Genomic DNA, 15,506 nt, shown 5'->3' with positions numbered 1-15,506 from the left:
TTTGGTGTGAAGGTCTTGAGCTCTCACCTGATGTCAATTTGAAGAGACAGGTGATTACCCACAAAGTGAGAAATAATGTGGCATTATTCCCCAAGGTATAAACTCTGATAGCAATCAAAAGGAAGAGAGAATAGTAGTGTACTCTATAATCGGCAGAACCCGGTGCAGCAGAAACTGGGAGGAAGTGAAATTGACAAGAATTTCATTTCGGAGGTGGCTGCACTGCAGTGTTTTCAGTATTTTCCAATCTCTTTTTTTCAGCTGTCAGTTCTTTCTTTTTCTCTCACCACCCTGTTCAGATCTCTTCTCCATACTATCTGCTTCAGGTCCCAATTTACTATTAATACTTAAAATTAGCATTCTAATACTTACTATATTTTGTTTTAAAATTTCAAGCAAAAGGGCTTCAAGTATTATCATTATTTCCTGGGCCATCTTTTTCCTAGGAGTGAGGAAGATTGCTTCTTTTAACCTACGTTTTCTCTTTTCACTATCCCTGTCTTGCTCTCAATCTCTAGTTCTCTATCTCTTCCAGCATCATAACTTCATAAATTATGAACGATATTTCTTTTGCAGGGAGAGTGAGTGAGCTAGTTACTGTTTATTTTCTGGCCCGGTAGAGGGAACATTGTTTTGAAGAAAGGATGCATGGAAACTGAACACGTTTTAGGGTCGAGCAACCAAAACAGTTGCTTGGGGCTCCAAGCCCTCAGGGGCCCTACTAGGCTAAGTCAGTGCAAGTCATGAAGTGACTGGTGAGAGGGTCCTATGCCTTTGCCTCTGTAAGGAAAAGCTAAGGCAAAGCTGTTAGTAGAAGGGAAGAGATATGAAAAATAAGCCGTACAAACACATTCATATCTGCCCTCTCCCCTTCCAACTGCCCTCACAGAGATATTACCTTCTTTTAATGGAAGAGTATGTTTTGAGTGCTTAGTATTTTTCTCTAGATGTTTTTCACAGGTGTATTACATGAATTTAAAATAAAGGATAGCTCATATTAAATGATTAAACTTCTGACACACTTGAAATTACTCCAATCTATATAACAGTAAAAGTTTCCCCTTCAGTAACAATAATGCATCAGCCATCATTTCCCCACATACCATATCCACAAGAATCTATTAACATACCCTCCATATGCCTCCAGCCTGCCTCTTCTCTAACAGTTAAATGAGATGAGATTCTCTTTGACCTATTTCCATGGGACACCTTATTTTTTATGGGGGACACTTTAATTTAGGACCTGTGTGAGACTATGACTGCAGGCCCTTTGCACAGCACTAGGGCATGTTGTATTACGTTGTTCTGCTGTACAGTATACAACAGAGAAAAATGAAATATTTCACTTTTTCTGGTAGCCATTCCTAAAGACAGATGGATTACCATACTGAACAAAAGCAGCTTTCTTACCATTTTGTCAGCATTTTGAGAACTGCTTAGTCTAAATCTTCACTGTAATTGCCTTACATAAGTTGCATGTTATTGTTTGTTAATAACAAGATGGCTGTAAAGAAAATATTGGCCAAAGAAAAAAGTATGGGAAGAGTATAGTTTGGCTACAGCATTATCTGCATGTAAGTGTTACTTTTTCCTTCTCCTGCTGCTAAGTGTAACAGTTTCATCTGATTATGGCTACATCCAGATGAGTGTGGCTGTGTGGTATGTGGCACCACAGACATGTCTATAGCACCATATACCACACATTCAGCTGTTCTCTGCAGTGCAAGGGAGCAGCATGTTCTTTGGGTTTTTTTGACCCCTGAATATTCAGAGCCCACTTGCTGCTGGCCAGGCTTGGAGCAGCAGGTTTGTCACTGCTGCAGCCCCAGGAGGCTTCCAGGATCCCCGGTAAGGCTGCTGAGGCCATCCCAGTGCTGGCCCCAGACTTTCCTATAACTCCCCCACCCCACCCCTATCCCACTCAGAGGGTGCATGGCACAAGTGTTCCCCGGGGACAAGTAGTGGTGGCACAAGATGTGCTGCTACTAGTTGTCTCTAGGGAAGCAAACATCCACAGTTGTGTGGACGCAGCCTATGCATCTAATTTAATTGCCACTCCCATTTCCCAGAGTCACTTTTACAAGGAACAGTAAATAGATATGAAAAAAAAACAAACACAAAAAACCCTGAAAAAAAGATTCAGCTCCCAAATTCTAAGCCTTTGAATGGGCTTAAATGTTTGCCCATGCAATTCTAGACATTCTTAGTGTTTGTTCTCTTAATAAGGCACGTTGTTTTGTAGGTAGGAGATACTGTAATTATCATGCTAAACCTGACACTTTTACTGTCTTGTAAGTAGGGGAAATTTCCTTCTCTGGTAATGCTATGCATACTGAAGGACGATTTTGAACCCTTCATAACCCATTCTCCAATTAAGGAGATAGCAGGCTCTTAATGAGCGTTCTATTTTTATTCCCAAAGCATTTTAGTGTTGCTAGAAGTCTAACAATTGACAGTAGAATACCCTTAAAATACATTTAGTATTAAATAAACACCTGCTCATTAAACCTGGTGATCTCTCTGTGCAGTTTGGCAACAGTTTCTGCTGACAATAATGATGACACTGTTTGGCAGGTAACTTTGATACTAATGAACTGTATTACTGCTACATTTGAATCCTTTCAAGATTACATTCAGCAGAACACCTTGAAAATAAGACAAGTAGTCACCCTACATGAGGGACTGAAAATATTTTGGATTAAAAATGCAGCCCCTCCCCTGACCCCAAACTCCACACTCCAATTGTAAACCAGGCTGAACTCAAAGTAATTTAAACTTCCAGCATTATAGCAGGGTTTTATTTTGTGCTTTCAAGTGTGAACTTCTTCACTACATGAGTTTCATTCAGAGTTTGTGGAGATTCAGAAGTACTTCAGTTCAAACAAGTCGTATTTATTATTCTGACCTGTCTAGATAGAAACAGGAGGTGCTGGAAATCTTGTATGTGCTTTTCTGAATCTAGTTATAATTTTTTTTTACGGCAAAAGTTATCTTTTGTCCTGTCTTTATTCCATATTTTCAAAGTGGGATCCTGGCCAGTAACTGAGAAAAATCCTATGTAAATAAATCTCTAGACTTCTCCAGATTGAATCTCTGAACTTCCTAAGGTCTGATTGCCAAGTACAGTAAATTCAATCCTGAAGTTCTCACTTGGGCAGAATTCCCATTGAGTTGATAAGTTCACCGGGGGTTTTGCCTGAGAGAAATTTTCAAGACTTGGTCTGTTTACATGCTTAAACTGGGCTTGAATGGAATTTAAACACTTGAGTCCAAAAATTCCCACATCCTCCTATTTGTTTTGTTTAAAGTTTTTACCAGTAGAGCACCCTCGGTACCTAGACTGCTGCTGCTCTGTCTGGCCTGAAAAAATCTCTATATTAGAAAACATAGCAGCAAAGGATTAAAGGAATAGAGATTTTCTGTCATAGGGTCCATTCTCCTCTTTTCATTGGCAATCACAACATATAATACCTTTCATAAACCGATCAAGGTCTATCAAAAAACTTTTATGGGAAGGCTGTTGCAGAATACCTTTGCTATGATGGTTAGAAACCTTCTTCTGATGTCCACCCAAAATTTATTAATGGTCAGGGTGCACCTACTTGTTTTTGTGCTAAAATTGCCCTTTACCTTGAATTATTCCTTGCTGCCCATACTGCTTCTCTCACACTTTGTGTTGCTAGACTAATGAAACCAGGCTCTTCTAAGTCTCTTCTTTCCCCAGTCATCCTAATAGACCTTTTTTGCATTTACTTGATTTCATCTTCTTAGAATATGTTAACGAATACTGTACACAGTATTCCAGATAAGTCTTGGCAGAGCCCTGTATCTCTCCTTGATTGATTCAACCTTGTATTGCATTTTTCATTTTCATGGCTGGCCCACATTGGCAGCACAGAAGCCAGCCTGAGTACCTCATCATGTATCTTACATGCAAGTGTGATTAGAGTCCTCAGAGTAGATCTCTTTCTCCTGAGGGCCCCAATCCAGAAGTTGTACACACCATCAAGATTAAGACTTGTACAAAATATAGTAGCCATGGGAGGAGGTGTGGCTCTTCTCTACAATAGTCCCCATGTGCGTTCTGTGTTTGAAAGGGACAACTTGCACACCTAAACCCAGGAGAGGGTTGGAATCCCAATCCTAATCTAACATAGGCATCCTCCTGCAGTCCAGAGTTTTCTAAACCCATAAGAGGGAAGAGGATTTAATAAACTCTTCTCTCCAGCATTTCTCAGTGGCTTGTTTAGACAGCTGTTTCTTATTTTGCTGGCTGGTTGCAAAGTCTATTCTGAGGCACATACTGTAGTCTCCCCACATAGTGTGTAAGGACATGCAGTACCTACCTTTGAGTTGTGTATTGGGAATCAGGCCGAAAAAGGTTTCAGTGATGAAAGTTTTAGCACCTATGGGTGCTGACAAATATGGAAAGACAAAACAAAACAGCACTTCACTGGAAGAGAAATCACATCAGTTTGATCTGGCTTCCTAGCATCTGTATAGTTTACATGTTTCAGCAAGGCTTTCTGACACTTTTAGCTAATTAGCTGATTGAATCAGTTTATTAGATAAAAGTGCCAAGAAACCCCACTGAAGCATGAGCTATACAGACACTGAGCAAGCTGGGTTAAATCAATGAGGTTCCTCTTTTGGGCATGTGCTGTGCTCGGTGAGGGGAACTCTGAGCTGAAAGTAAAGTGCTGTGCCCCCCAACACACACACACACACACACACACCCACCCACCCACCCACCCCCCTCTCTGTAAGGAGCCTATGTACTTTGGCAAAACTAGCTTTCATTTTTTTTAGGGCAGAAACAGGGTTTTTTTTCCCATTTATTCAATGTCTAGCATTACGGGGTTCTGGTTCATAAGTGGTGTTTGCAGGCCAGTGATTCTGAACCTATTTAGACTCAGGGCACTGCTTGGAAATGCAGCTTTCAGCGTTCACTCATTTTTGACTATGGAAAAATAAAACAGCAATTCTTTTGTTGCAAAAAGCTCAGGCCACAACAGGTTTGAATGGATGAATTCTTATTTGAAATCTCTAGGTTTATTTTGTGAACCATGTTTGCACAGTTAATAGGGTTAATATTTTGTGCTACCCCATGGCACCCTTGAAAGGAACTCAAGCCACCCCAGGGTGCTGTGGCACCCTGATTGAGAATCATTGACCTAGGCACTCTCACAATACAAAAACGTAGCAGAGAACAAGTCAGTTAAAAAAAAAAAAACAAACCAACCCCCCGCCTACCCCAAACCACAGTTAAAGCAAATGTGGAAAATGATTGGAAGTAAACATTCAGCATAGGTTTTTCTTTCCAAATTGACATCCTAAAATCCCCCGAATCACTGTTACATGGCTTTTACTTCCTTTCAATCTTCCAAAATACTTAAATGTGTTTCTACACAAAGCTTTGACTGAAATGCAGTTGTTTTTAATACAAAAGAACCCCAAAAAACAAACCTATCTGCCAGTGTTGAGAAAAACATGCTAAGCTGTAAACAATATAATTTTTTTTCTCTTCTGCATCAGGTAAGCCTTAGCTTGTCATCTTAGCTTACTTCTGGTAGAGCCCTCCCCATGCCACAGTGCTGACAGAAGCAGCACCTGTGGCACCAGCTTGCTTGTGGACTGTCTCCTTGTGCCTTATTTCTTCGCTCTGTTTATTGCATGGAATTTCAGGGTGCAGATTTGGGAGTAAGGATGTTTAAAAAGCAGCATGAGATGCGATAAACACCAAAGACCTGTTTCTGCTGCTGTTATTCAGGTAACATTTATATTACAGTAATACTTAAAAGACCCAAATGGGATTAGGCTTCTCTTGTGCCAGGTCCTGGACAAGAAAACTTAGTGCTTCAGTCTGAACTGAAGAATTTACAGTCAAGTACATAGGAACTGATATATCAGATCCAACCTGTGATCCATCTAGCACACTACTGTTCCTGACAGTGGCTGCTACTAGAGGCTTCAGAGGAAAGTGGAAGAAACTTTTCAGTGGACACAAAGGGCCTTCTTACATATTAATTGTATGTGGTTCCTGGAGCTCCTAACCTTTGAATTAACGTGTGAAACTAGTTTTAAGCACTCTTTAGACAGCTTAAAGTTATGCAACTTCAGACTAGTTTTATATCTGATCTGTGTTACCCAGCTTGTGTTATATTAATATGTAGCTGTAGCTACTCTAAGCTACACATCAGTGTAAACACCCTACCCACCCCTCTTCCCTGCTGGCCTGAATTGGGCCCACTGCTCTTTCTTGCCATGCCCAATCAGACTGCCATCCCCTGCTGCCCCATGCTCCTTCTGACCCAGATTTGGCCTGCTACCCTCCCAACCCTATCCCCTGTCACAACCAAATTAAGTACTGCCCATGCCACAAGCAAGAAATATATTAATCAAAACAGTTTTAGTCTATACAAGGTAACTAAGGGTTAATTAACAAGATGATGATAACAGGTTTTTTTCTGCGCATGTCAAAAAGAAATTTATTACTGCGCCACTAACAGAGATAAAGACTTTTGCCTTCTTTGCTTTATATAAATCATTGTAATTGGTCGGAATGACAGGGGAGTGTCCGGGAGTGTTCCTATGATAACACCCTAGCGAAGACCACTATACAATTGGCGATTCTAATTAAATTTATGACGTGGCGAAAAACAATTGGCTAATATACAAATAAAACCCATCTTCACTTCCATGAAGAAGGGGGACCTCCGTACAAACCTTGGAGACCTCTGATCACACGTATCAGAGTAACTGACAACTTGATCACTTGCCAGTGCCCCCCTCGCGTCTCGACCCAATCTTAAGACGTAAGTCACCGACCTGCCGGCCCGATTTTTTTCTCCGTTTATCTGCCCGAGGAAAAACTTTCATGCAGACCGACCTTCGAACCTTAAACTGTAACTAACCAAATATCTCTGACCTCCGTCTTTCACCACCTTAACGGCGTGAGTAAATAATCTTGCTTTGCAACCGATAAGCGTCTGTGCCTAATTCCACTCCAAGCATCATAAGTACCCACCAGATGGCCTTCAAAGGTCTCATACCCTTCACTGCAGTGCACGGCAGTGACATGGCATCACGAACAGGATCTGGGGAAGACGCAATGGAGTTGGAACTAGTAAAGAACTACCCATGGCGCAGTGGGGACCGCCTGACGTCCGATTCGGATGAATTATGGGCACACATTGCCTACCATCAGGCAAGGGGAATAGGACTGAATGCGGTTACTGGACACTTCTCCCTAAGGGGTGAAGTGGGAGAAGGGAAAGAGTGGAGCGCTCAGCTCAATGTGAGGGCCCTAGGGTGTGTTATGAGCGCTAAAGGGGTTATGTACAGACCCAGGGATGAAGCGGGAATCATATCCCTACATCGGGTGAAGGTGGTGGCAGCGGCAAAAGTGCCAGCGGGGGGTGGACCCAACCCCTGTCCAAGAGATTGCCCGTTGCATCTGCCACGTACGAGAGGGTGGGGAAGGAACACCCCCCGACAAGTTTAACTGTCCGACCATGGTGCCCCAGTCCCCCAGTCATAAACTCTTCACCCAGCTCCATGAAAACCTGGAGATGGAGGGTCGCACCGCAACCAAATGGGCAGGCTCCAAGTGGGAAAAAGGAAAAATGATTAATGTTCTGTTCCACGCATTTGTTAATGCAACGTGCGATATTGAAAATTTGAATAGCCAACTTCTGACCCTGGGAAAAGTCGCAGCTGAAAATGCTGCTGTGCAGCAATCGCCTACACCATCGCCCCAATATGGCGCTGGCGAAAAACTCAGCTTCTTCACAGAATCGGAGAAGAAGGGCGGAGCTTCAGAAAAGGACGTGGAGGACAGAGTTGTGGGAGGTCCACAACTACCTCATTCTCTACGGGAGTGCAACGGGGCGGACCCAACGGCTCCAACCCCGGAACATCAGCTACCGCCTCCCTATGACGAAGAAAAAAGAACCTCCAAGTTAATATATCCCTCCCTACCAACGGAGAATCAGCCCCCACCGATGAAGTCATTCATCATTGTTACAAAATACACAACGGATCCACAAAGCATAACTCACGCTACTTCCACCTACCGCACCTGTAACCGAACAGAGATGCAAGATATTTTTCAGCTATCAAAATTTTAACCGGAAGAAACCCTGGCGATTTGGCTTGGCCGACTGGTAGTTGAATTTGGCTCAGAATTACTGGACATGGAAGAGGCCAGCTTCCTCATCCGTCAAGCTGCATGGAGTGGAGGACACGCCACCGACCGTGGCCCAATCATGGAAAACCAACACTGGGCCATACCACTCCCTGCGCTTCTAGCCCGCCAAATCGTGAACAAGTCCCACCTGTGGCACAACGACCGCCCAGAAATAGCGTTGGCAGAAGAACTTTTATTAGTAATAATAGGAACCTCGTACTGCACATGGGACGGGGGCCCACAGCCGATGGGTATTCAACACAACAGGTTCGGCTTGACGGAGCAACAGGCCGCTGGGCCGTGGCCACATCGATTCCTAACGCAACCCGGAATGGTTCCAATCACCCCTGAAAACTTGGAAGCTTGCATAGACATCTATGGGGGATCTCATGCCATCACTCTTCACTTCCTCCTTACCCCGCAAATAGACGGACAGGCCGGGAACATCCTCAGTCAAATGGGCCGTATCCAAACCCTCATGAAGCCAACAGCTATAACTCAAGGTGTCAATTGTGCTACAGAACTGGACCCATCGTCAGTGTACCCCGTAAAACAACCTGAAGTGAACAAACCACCCTACAAAGGCTCACCACCAGTCCCAGGACGGACCCTTAAAGAAAAGGCCATGTTTTGGTTCCTCATAAAAGAGTCCAGCCTTACCAAACAACAATTACGCATCCTGAGGGACGATGGGCAAAAAGCCCTAGCAGAAAAGTTGGGATTCAATTACACCCAGAAGCCAAAAAACGGGTAGTGGCCGCCGGGCGAGCCGGCGGCCCTACAGAAAAGCCTGACCCTTCAGATCCTCACCCATATACCAGCCTTATTATCATTCATCCCGATAATCCCTCGATGCAACGGAAGATTTCTTTTCTCCTTGACACGGGAGCACAAATTAACATCGTAGCACCTGCAACACCTCATAGAAAAACTTCGAAAACCATCATGGTACAAGGGCTAAATGCTATATCAACTGCTGAAAAAGTCAAATTTTGGATACACAATCACAAAAAAACCCTTGAAGCAGTTCTAGGGGGCATGAACATCTTGGGCGTACCAGGCATTAAGACACTCCAGTTAAAAAACTTAATATTTCAAGCTCTTCCATTCTTTATTGCTGAGCCCGACCGACACCAACCTACGCTTCGTAACACGTCTACATGGCGTTATAAACCAATCCCGACCAAACGACATCTTCGGGAAGCCCTTGTCACCCTGTTACAGAGGCTCGAACAACAGGGATGTATAACACCGATAGCGGCCAGTACCCACCTATCACCAGGGTGGGGAATTGCGAAGCCCGGAAAACCCAACGAAGTCCGACTTGTAGTGGATTTCCGCAAGGCGAATAAACGGTGTCTCCCACTTACGCAACCCAATGCTTTTACGCTACCCCAGTGTTTATATGAAATGGCGAGGTTTCAAGGGGGCAAGTGGTACGGGACGACCCTTGACCTCAAGGACATGTTTTTCTCCATCCCAATTATTGACAACAGCGGAATCTTGAACATGTGTGTCAAAGGTATGATGTACCGATGGACGGTATGCCCACAAGGATACCGCAACTCTCCTGCATTGGCCACAGGCGCAATGAATGACACACTTAAAGACTTTCGCGCTTCCTATCCTTTGCAAGTGGAAAAACAACTCAAAATTTGGAGTTATGTTGATGACCTTGCCATTATGGGTCGTGATCAGCAAGTTGTTGCTGAGGTCACCCGCCGTCTAGTTGACCATCTCCATGCTAAGGGCTGGACGGTTAATTTGAAAAAATCAAACTTGCAACCCACGATGAATATTACATTCCTAGGTACCAGATTTACCAGCACAACTAGATCCGGTGTCACACACGACGAAACCCCGGAGCTCGGTACATTTGAAGAGCCATTACCAATGCACAAAAAGCAATTTCAATGGCTCTTGGGACATCTCAATTGGTATCGACATTACATCACTCCGCATTACCTTCTGCTATTGGCGAGACTCCAGCGTCAGACCCGCGACAAATTGCGGAAAGCCACACCTTGGATGGACAAAGACAGAAAGGATCTTCGTAATCTTCTCCACGCTGTGAAACACACGCCACTTCCGCCACTGTCTTCAACATCATGATGGAACACTTCCGACTCCCATCATAGCTATTGATTCCCAATATGTCTACAAAATTGTTACTGGCACAGAGACTGCGGCGGAAAACCTAGAGGATTGGGAAAGAATCTGGGATCTGTTATCCCAATTTATTGTTCTACTGCTCATAAAACACACCAAGTCACATAAACTTGAAACCGATCCAGTACATGAAATCATCGACAAGCTTCTAGAAGACCCTCTCTGGAGTGATGTTGTCTTAGTTGCTAAAGCAGACGACCCCAAACCACAGTTCGATCCGTTCCTTACGTGGCTGCATGAACACTGGGGACACCCAGGACCAAGGGCTAGTCACCTACGATGGCGATCCACCACAGAAACTCCCGCACCCTATGGCACAAGGTCTGATTGGGAACGAATATCTCAAGCCTGTGAAGCATGCGCCAAAGAAAAGTGTCATAAGACGAACCATCAGGCTGGAGCGCTAGATGCGCAGCAATTTGCACCCGGAAAGGTCTGGCAAGTAAACCTGTTGGGACCTCTACCAGGTGCAAAGCCTCCAAACAAGGGACTCATTATCGTAGATCTTGGTACCCGGCAACTAAAAGTCATCCCCCTGCGAAAGAGCAACGCCGTCGCTATTATATCGGCTCTTACTACAGCAATTGCCAGTTGGAAGACCCCCGACACAATTCAATCAGATGGAGGTCCACCGTTTAATTCCTCAGCGCTCGACAAATACGCTCACCTCCATAACATTACCTGGCATCTGCACTTACCGTATCATCCCCAATCCAATGGAGTAGTAGAAAGACACATCGGCCTCTATAAAGAGCGATTGTGCTTAAAAGGTGGCGGAACCTTCAAAAACTGGACGAAATTAAACAACAAAATCATCATATCACTGAATGCAGATAAGACATTGTGGGATGAATCCACTTCTTGGGCCCCGAAACCATGGGTCCCAAAATTTACACCCAACGAGTTAGTCTGGATTACCATTCCACATCCACGTCAGCCACATCTGCGTATCCACAAAGGAACCGTTGTCGGTCCAGAACAGTATCCAAACACCTATACCGTTACCTTCATCCATGAGGACCGACCAACTACGCTTCTTGCCCATCACAATTGGTTGTCCCGACGCGCAAACCCACACGCAACGACCTTTTAGGTTGTAAATCAGTTACTGTCTTGTCTCTTTTTCTTTTCTTTCAGCTCCAGCTTTCGAGTCGTCCTGCGTCTGATGACGACATGTTCCTTTTGTGTCTATTGGTCCTCCTGTGTCGAGCAAGCCCTCTACAGGAGCGAGGTGTCAACCCACCACCAGACGATGATAGTCCACCGCCTTCCACCAACACCATCCTATTGATGTTGTCAGCTTGGGCTGAAACCATTGGCCCCACCACCAACCACCCTAGCCTTACTGCGTGTCTTCATCTCCCCCTCTCTGTTTCATCGAACAAGTAGAAGAACTCACCAACACGACCCGCACAGACAAAACCGCTTAGCATTAGACGCCATTCTTCTTCAACAAGGTGGACTTTGTCAATACCTTAATCTTTCTCGTGACCATTGTTGTATTGCCATTCCCAATGTATCTCTCCCTCTATCTCTACAAGTTGACAAAATGAAGAAAATTGCGGAAAACGTCAACCGACTTTCAGGTATAGGTCAAGGTTGGCTATCAGACCTCTTCCGTTGGTTTGGATGGGACACGTCATCATGGTTTCTCAACTTGTTAATGCCCCTCATTACGCTGTTGTTACCGATTGCTGTGTTTATATGTTTTGGTTGTTGGATTTTACAGTATCTCAAAACAAAGCTAACCACGCTTTCTGCTTTTGTATACACCTGCTTGCCAAACACTAACAATGATGAACAAAATGGTCTGTACATAAATATGATGTAACTTGCTGTGCCATGGGCAAGGGGGCATGTCACAACCAAATTAAGTACTGCCCATGCCACAAGCAAGGAATATATTAATCAAAACAGGTTTAGTCTATACAAGGTAACTAAGGGTTAACTAACAAGATGATAATAACAGGTTTTTTTCTGCGCATGTCAAAAAGAAATTTATTACTGCGCCACTAACAGAGATAAAGACTTTTGCCTTCTTTGCTTTATATAAATCATTGTAATTGGTCGGAATGACAGGGGAGTGTCCGGGAGTGTTCCTATGATAACACCCTAGCGAAGACCACTATACAATTGGTGATTCTAATTAAATTTATGACGTGGCGAAAAACAATTGGCTAATATACAAATAAAACCCATCTTCACTTCCGTGAAGAAGGAGGACCTCCGTACAAACCTTGGAGACCTCTGATCACACGTATCAGAGTAACTGACAACTTGATCACTTGCCAGTGCCCCCCTCGCGTCTCGACCCAATCTTAAGACGTAAGTCACCGACCTGCCGGCCCGATTTTTTTCTCCGTTTATCTGCCCGAGGAAAAACTTTCATGCAGACCGACCTTCGAACCTTAAACTGTAACTAACCAAATATCTCTGACCTCCGTCTTTCACCACCTTAACGGCGTGAGTAAATAATCTTGCTTTGCAACCGATAAGCGTCTGTGCCTAATTCCACTCCAAGCATCATAAGTACCCGCCTGATGGCCTTCAAAGGTCTCATACCCTTCACTGCAGTGCACGGCAGTGACATCCCCCACCAGCCTGAATTGACCAACTGCCCCCCTTTCCCTACCCAGATTGGGCCTGCTGTCCCCCTGTGCCCAGCACCCCAGATCTCTGCTCATCCCCCTTGTTTTCCAGCTTCTTTGTGGCTGCTGGCACTGGGACTAGAAGTGAGTCGAGGAACACAGAGGGGACAGGTGAGCCCTGAAGGCTAGGGGGTAGGGGGGAGTCCTGGGGATTGGTGGGAGAAGGGGGAGGCAGGGGGAAATCCCAAGCAGCAGTGGGGGAGCCTGTGAAGCAGGGGTGGGAGGAATGGGGACCCCAGAATAGGAAGATAGGGGATGGGTTGGGGGATTCTTACTTTTCAGTCCTCAAGGCTCCTGCTGGCTTGGACATGTGATTGTTCTAAACCTGAGCTAGCATTAACACTGATCAACATTTGAGCCACTCATATGAGCAAAATGGAACGAGACTCCAAGAGGAACAGTTGTGGCCAATAGGAATAAAACTGGTGTAAGCTGGAATCTGTTCCTAAACTGCTCTCATTAATTTTATTTTCAGTATTAAGTGGCTCCTATTTTTTTTTCTTCTGGAGTCTGAAGATAAGTTAGAATACTTTTTAAGAAATTTGGTTAGAATTCAGTTACCCTTTTGGCCCCAAGCTGGCAATTTACCAGCCATGTAAGTAGTATTTTGACACTCCTTCCCAGGTTGATTACCCTGTATTTCCTGTACAGTGTGGACACACAAATGCACGTGCATATGATGAACATGTGCAGTAGGATATGTACTGGCTGAGCCCCACATGGCTATATGCATACCCGCGGTGTTGTAAGTCATTAAATAGTAGGTGAAGAAATCCATGCAACTAGTGGGTGTTAGCTGGAGGGAAAGGATAATCCTTCATGTGTATTAGCCTCAATACCTGAGAGGGAAGCTGTATCTTTCTGGCTTCTTAACCAGAGCTCTAACCACCATGCCAAAGGTCAGGCATTATCCAATTTTCTCTCCAATCCCCCTTTTGAAGCTGTCTCCCTAGGCATTAAAGAGAAGAAGGTATGCAGGGCTAAAAGGAAAGAAAACACTCTTGAGAGTATATGGATGAGTGAGATAACTATTGATTTTAAAGGGAGGACCCTTGCTCCCCATGGGGCAGAGACTTCTCTCAGGACAAGCCATCTATTTTAATCAATGACTATTAAATGTAAGGTGCAGGGTCTCACCTTCAAAAGGTATAGTGGAGAAGGGCATTAGATAACGCCCTTGGATTGTGGTGGTTAGAGCACCATGCTAGGAAATCAGAGATTCAAACCCTTCTATGTAAGGGGCACCTAGAAAGAAGATAGCCTGCTTCCTTGGTGAGTACCCTAACCACTCAGCTATTGTGCTGAAAACTAGAGCAGGTCCTCCTCTTTATTTTCATACTGTGCATGTGCAATATACATGTGTACACCTAGTCTACTATTTTTTCTTTCACTTTCTTTATCTTTTTGTTTTTCCAAGCACTTTTTGTATCTTTTTATCTTATAGTGATTTTCAGTGATTTCCCTATAGCATCTCCTGATCCAGGAAAGGTCTTATTTTCTAGCACCTGTTTTCCTCCTTATATTTTCAATGCATTTTTTCTGCAGCGTTTTCCAGCTTGACTTTTGCAGTGTCCTGGCCAGATCATCAGCAAAAATTCTTCCCTTCAGCTAAGCAGCTTGTTTGTAAATGAAAGGTCAGTACAATATAAAATATCTAATTAGAGAGAAGCTCTGCTGCAAGAAAGTGTAGTGGTTTCATGGGGCCAAGAACTGGCACAGAATAAGCCCATCATGTCTTTGTTGCAGAGGGATTTTGGGGACTTGGAGCATGACACACAACTCATTACATGGATGGGAAGGACAACACCTTACAGAGACTTTTCCTCCCTTTAAACTCCCCTGCAGGTTCTCCATAGCAGAGGTTAATCTATCGCTCTGTTATCAGCTATATTTATCTCATACTAATTTTTCCTTTAGCAAAAGAAGCTGCCTGACAATTTTTCTACTTAGTGGGATGGATAAAAAGAGGACCGCATTTCTGTGGGCTTGAAGTACTCATGTGCATTTGCTTTTAATTATTCCTAAATCATAGCTGTATAAGGGAATTAAAAAACGGAGAATGTTTTACCTTAATTGCAACATTAGCTTCCCCCAACCAATGAAGTACAATAATAACCCTTTTATTTTTTCACTGTAACATACCATACATGTCAAAACAAGAGTTTTTTCTTATAATCTGAATATATCCCTTATACTCCGACCACAATAAAAAGGCTACCATGCAAGCAAAGCATAATTAACAAAAATGTGTCACATATTCTGAAGCAAATTGTATGCAAGGGTTCATTAAAGTGCTTGTTACTCCTAAGTGTAATTTATTTGCTTTTACAGTTAAGTTATATTCAGTTTTCCAGAAAAGAAGATGAATATAAAGAAAATAATAACTGGGAGATAGCTTGGCTACTATTCCCTCCCCTACCTCTGTACTATATGGTTGCTGTTGCTTCCTGTGAGCTCTCCCTCAAGACCCAAAAGAGTGTGAAAGTCTTCTTTGTGAGAGT

General features: G+C 43.8%; 1 long non-coding RNA gene across 1 annotated transcript in view; it reads left to right on the top strand.

Moving 5' to 3' along the window:
* The window catches only part of LOC132249350 (uncharacterized), a 36,534-nt gene extending 23,682 nt beyond the window's left edge, over positions 1-12,852 (top strand). The window contains exon 2 of the long non-coding RNA XR_009460781.1: positions 11,495-12,852. This is a non-coding gene — a long non-coding RNA (uncharacterized LOC132249350). The remainder of the gene's footprint in view (positions 1-11,494) is intronic.
* The last annotated feature ends 2,654 nt before the right edge of the window (positions 12,853-15,506 follow it).

The sequence above is a fragment of the Alligator mississippiensis genome, chromosome 3 (genome assembly GCF_030867095.1).
Source record: "Alligator mississippiensis isolate rAllMis1 chromosome 3, rAllMis1, whole genome shotgun sequence".
NCBI classification, from domain to species: Eukaryota; Metazoa; Chordata; order Crocodylia; family Alligatoridae; genus Alligator; species Alligator mississippiensis.
This window is presented reverse-complemented; position numbering and strand designations above follow the sequence as displayed.